The following is a 6,000-nucleotide window of genomic DNA, read 5'->3' as shown; positions in this document are numbered from 1 at the left end:
TATATATAATTTTATATAATTATATATAAATTTTTTCCCGGGACAGTCGCGGTCACCACACCGAGCATAGGTCTTCCTGTCTCCCCTATTATAAACATTTTTTAGGAGGGAATAAGGAAAGCTGTCCAACGTGCGGGAAATGAACAGAAATCGGTCGGATATTAAATACCCAGTAGAGAAAGGAGTATTGTTTGTCATGGAAACCGAAAATTATCATAATTTATAAAATTTCGCGGTTTCTAAATAGGAGCTGTAGATTAAGTATTATCAAAAGAGATTTATCTGAATACTTTAATTATCAAAATATGTCTATATGTCATTTAAAAACTAATTCAGAGTTGAATCATCAATTCCGAATTCATTTTTAAATAATTGAAGCAAACTGACGGCGATTTCGTAGCGATGTCAATAAATTTTATTAAATTTTATTAACTTTATTTCAATGTACCAATTTTTTTTTTTGAGTATAGTGTCATTATTATAATAATTTTCAGTTTCCACGAAGAAAAATACACATAAGAAAATGTAGAAATAAAACAATTCTCAAACCGCGAAAAAAGATGATTTACATCAGCTCCGAAAAAAGTTAATTATATCATTTCATTTATTTGAAATGTTATAATTACATTTTGGATTGTTTTGTACAAGAAGCATTGTTTTATACAGGAAATGCAAGACAATCGTCCTCAAGAAAAGACCCTGCATTTCCCCATACGAACGTTTGCAAAGACATTACGCGCGATAATTACATGTGTTATCGTTGTAAACACTTTCTGGAAATACCGCGTAATTTGTCATCTCAGCCGTTCAGCGATGGAGTACCCACCTTCATAGAACAATGCAAAAACGAGTTGAATTTTATTCAGGCTATCGTCTGGTTGAAATCCTCCATCACCTGCGTCTCTCAAATATCAGTTAAACAATTGCAACAGATATTTAATGAACAGTGGAACACATGCGGTGAATATAATTATTGCGAAGATGAGTGTACCGATATTGAACAATTAAGATCTTCTATGGATAAGAATCTGTCAAGCAGGAATACCATCGTAACGTCAACACCTCTGAATATTTGCGATATATCTTGCCGCACACCTCAAAGAACGATCCGTAACTTATACGCAAGATCTGAAGATCCACGAAGTAAACCATTAAACTCCATGTCGGCGAATGATTTGAATGAATCCGTTAAGTCTTTGATACTTGGAAGTTCTAATAACCGTTATATCGCGGCGAGAGAAAAGAAAAAAGACGTAAAATCCTATATAATTCCAGAAACGGATGTGGAATCGATCCTAAATGACGAAACATATAATGACCTTATACATGAACATCAACCGAACTTTGAACTTGAAAAAGATACAGGATGCTCGATGCAGATCACATCGAAAAATAGTATCCAACAGAAAAACAAAAAAATAATCGAGAACAAACATATCTTTCAAAAGAGTCACGCTGCAGACGTATCGAGTGAATATAATTTACCAGCAGGAAACCAATCTATCGATCCGATGTTTAAATACAATTATAACGAAGAGTTTGATGAGAGCTTTATCTCATCGAGAAGCCAAAATGATGTAGCTAATAAGGTAGATTATATAGCGAATAAGCTAGAATTTGACGGCAGTCCGAAAAATTTTGTTATAACTCCAAAAGACGTCTCTCAAATGTCAAATGCTCGGAACGAGTACTTCGAATTTTTACTTGACAGCAATAGTCCCTGTCAAGCTAGCAATATCTCCGCAGGAAATTTGCATACGCAGGATAGCGCGTACAGTACGTCGCGTATCGATATATTTAATACCGCAGTAGAAGAGGACTCTACGAGTATCATCGGCAATAAGCGTGTGCCAGATATCAAACATGATTATGAATTACAACCTTGCAAGAAAAAGACCATTACGTATGAGAAAGGGAAGATTTCCTCTTCGATTAACGCGATGTTGACGTTCGATGATAGTCCTAAAAGTTTTATGATAACTAACAAAAATATTTCTCAAATATCAAACGTTTATAATGGCAAGAATTGCGAATTTCAAAAAACACGTAGTCTCTTCAGTAGCGATAATGAGCAGATAAGCGATACCAGCTCTAAAAATTTAGAAGATAATGTTGCGGTGACAGCAAGGTCTATCATTGGCAATAAGTACACAAAAAACGTCGAGCATAGTTATGAACTACAGCCTCGCAATGAGAAGACAGTCACATGCCAAAAAGTGGCCTCTTCTTCCATAGCAAAAAAAGCTGTAGTATCGCACACTAATATCAAGCACAGTTATAATTTGCGATCTAATAACAGAAAGATTAGTCGGGAGAAAGAGGTCTCTTTTGTTAGAACACAAAAACTTAAGGAGCGTAAATCAGAACGAGTAAAGAATCTATCAGAGGGAGAAAACGAAAATAAAGATGAAATGATTTCTGCCAGCTGGTTGAACTTCTCTGTGGAATCGCTACATATGGAAGAGGTAATTCTCGCATCAATCAGAATGATTCTCTCGACGCTTTGCGACAAGAGAATGGTAGAAGTATATATGATGAGACAACAACGGAGGAATACGCGTAATTATTGGAAAAGTAGTTTGGAAGAGGAAGCTGTAAAGGCGGTACTGAATATATCTGATATTTTCACAATAGAAGAGAAGCCCAATATATGCATAAAAATAATTATGATGAAAATAGTCAAAACTTTGAATGAGATAATGATGTGGCGTGGACAATTATATAAGATAAATTGCACTCAGGTATATATTACATTACACATTTTTTATGTTTACAAATATTACATTAAATAAGTATACAGGGTGGAGCAATAATTGTTCATTTAGAATATTTCCGCTATTTTTAGAGATACGAAATAATATACATACATTTATTGAAGTTGTATAGCATCAAGAGGGATACAATATACTACTAATAGTTTTTCTATGGATGGAGGTGCTTCGGAGATTTTAAGGTCACTTCACTTTTTTAAATGGAATGGTATGATTTTTTTTACACAATATGGTTCCTCTAATTATTCTGCGTATAAAAGTATTAAGATAATGATATCAAAAAACTAATAACCCAGACGTCTTTTAGACGCAAAAGATGTCTTATGACCCGATTTTAGACACTTTTTGTTGTCTGGGAATTTGGTAAAATATACTGGATTTTATTTAATATTATTTATACAATGATTTCGAGGACTCTGTCCCACGATTACATTAATGGTTACCCCCTCGTGCAAAAGCGTATGTTAAACAGTTGCGCAGTTATCGGCAGAGATAAACATGTTCGTGCCAAGGTCGATTGGAAAAGATTATACAAAAAGGTATATAGATCGTAAAATATGCTTTTTGTAATATTTGGTATGCTAATAGCTAAGGTCTGTGTACTTTAATGCTTATTGTAAAACCGAGCAAATGATACACGGTTTTGATCAGTGTTCCCTAGCCTGGCTGATACAGATTAGAATTTCAGAGAAGAAATTTGTAATATTCTTATATGCGTAAAAATTGCAATTAAATATTCCTCTTACAATAACCATTAATGTAATCGTGGGACAGAGTCCTCGAAATCATTGTATAAATAATATTAAATAAAATCGTATATTTTACCCCCCAAATTCCCAGACAACAAAAAGTGTCTAAAATCGGGTCTAAAAGACGTCTGGGTTATTAGTTTTTTGATATCATTATCTTAATACTTTTATACGCAGAATAATTAGAGGAACCATATTGTGTAAAAAAAATCATACCATTCCATTTAAAAAAGTGGAGTGACCTTGAAATCTCCGAAGCACCTCCATACATAGAAAAACTATTAGTAGTATATTGTATCCCCCCCTCTTGATGTTATACAATTTCAATAAATATATTATTTCATATCTCTAAAAATAACGGAAGTATTCTAAGTGTACAGAGTTACTGTCCTACTCTGTATAATATAATACATATTGACAACTTAAAAACTATAATATATACGTGAACAAAATATATAAATGTATACATATTATATAGGGTAAAGCTATTCCGTCAGTTTCAACTTTAAAGTAATACGAAAATTTACGATAGCAAACAATATTTCTTTGCAGCGACGTGCTTATAATAGTTATAATTACATCATACAGTCATGATTGCTCCTTGAGAGCACAAGCACAATCTTTAAATAATCAACAGAACTGTGCTTCAGAAACATAATCGCGAGAAATGAACGAAAAAGTCTCGCTCTACCGTATATACAAAAATATATATACAATATGTATATATACAAAAAATATTGAAAATGTTTTAAAATTATTTAGAAATACAGTATCACAACTATGTAATACAGTTATACAAAATTATTTTCTTTTTAGACACCCATGTGGATTTATCGGGTACAAATAATTCTGGAGTTTTGTAATTCACTGCCGATATGCGTCAAGGTGACTGATTTTTTGATAACAAAATTAAAATCACTTCAGTTCTTGCTGACCAGGAAAATTCAAAAGGACTGCGTCTTGATAAAACAATTACATCTTGTATTTTATGCGTTAAACATCATTCTACGAAAATATCGTACAATTATACCAAGCAATCAAAGAACTCGACCTGCAGAAAAAGTGATACCTCATGTCAAAGATCTTTGGAAAGCATATTATATTGATAAAGAACTTAAGCATGCAGGTCTGGATCTGGATACTGCGGAAAAACAATGGTTAAATGTTTTAGAAAACAGTGCGGAGGCTTTCGTGAATATTGGATTTGCAAAATTTGCCAAGGAGTCGTTTTCATTAATCCATGTGTTAATCTAGATGATCAAGAATAACATATTACATACGTCGTAACAAATTAGAATCACATTTAATTCATACTCGTTTTATATATATATATATGTATATATATACATATACAGGGTGTAACATGGTACAGGACTTTTCGATTTAGTTTTTTATTAGGAATAGCACTGTATGATTAATGGGCGTTAATTACATCCTGTATATTTATATAAGTAAAACAGAAAATGTTAATTTTTTATTCTCAGTTACCGTGCAAAATTTTACTACATACTTCATTACTTTAAATATTAAAAGCCGCAGTAAATATTTAATAATATTAAAATAAATATTATATGAAATATTAAAATAAATATTACATTTTTGCTATGATGAACGAAATAGCTCCATTGTAATTCGATGAATCCAATTTCTTCTTCCTTGATAAATCTTCCGTTAAGTTCTCAGTAAACCAGTCACACAAAGATTGTAAATTCTGAGTTATCAGAGCGATAGTAATGTTTATTAAAGTCTTTAGTGGACATATTTATAGTGCAATTTGGTAACGACAAAATGATTATCATGTCATCTATACCCGTGTAATAATTAATCTGAAATGATTTCAGTATATTTTATATTTGAAATTATTAGTGACAGCTGAAGCGTTCTTAGATAACAATAATAAATACTCGAATCGTACAATAACATGAACAAATCAAAGATGAATGTCCGTACCTACGTGCGTGGGCATGCGTGCGTTTCTGCTTTTTCACCATCAGCATTAGCTTTACCCAAGATACACCGCGTGGTGGTTATTTGAATTGGGTATCTCTTACAAGAAAAGGGACCCAACTGTCCCTCTCCGATCTTAATGAGCTTTTAGTATGTTATTCTCCAAACAAAAATAAGCAATACGTATTTTTTTATACGTGTTCGCTTTCATTTTTAAGGGATGAAACATTCCTTCGAATAAAGTCGGTTTTTCTCTTTCGAAGCGAATATCGTCGAAACTGTAAGAGATAGAAAAAAATGTTTGAAATGAAAGTTGCATGATTTCAAGAGTACTTTATAATAAAACAAGAAACAATTTTTTCTAATTTATTTTATTTGATTGTAAAAAAATTAAAAAATTTTTTTTCTTTTTAATTGTGTGGGGTGTATATATGCATGTGTATTATGAGTGTTGGTGTGTGTGTGTGTGTGTGTGTGTGTGTGTGTGTGTGTGTGTGTGTGTGTGTGTGTGTGTGTGTGTGTGTGTGTGTGTG

Source organism: Mycetomoellerius zeteki, unplaced genomic scaffold (assembly GCF_001594055.1).
Source record: "Mycetomoellerius zeteki isolate Tzet28-1 unplaced genomic scaffold, Tzet1.0 scaffold79, whole genome shotgun sequence".
Taxonomy (NCBI): domain Eukaryota; kingdom Metazoa; phylum Arthropoda; class Insecta; order Hymenoptera; family Formicidae; genus Mycetomoellerius; species Mycetomoellerius zeteki.
This window is presented reverse-complemented; position numbering follows the sequence as displayed.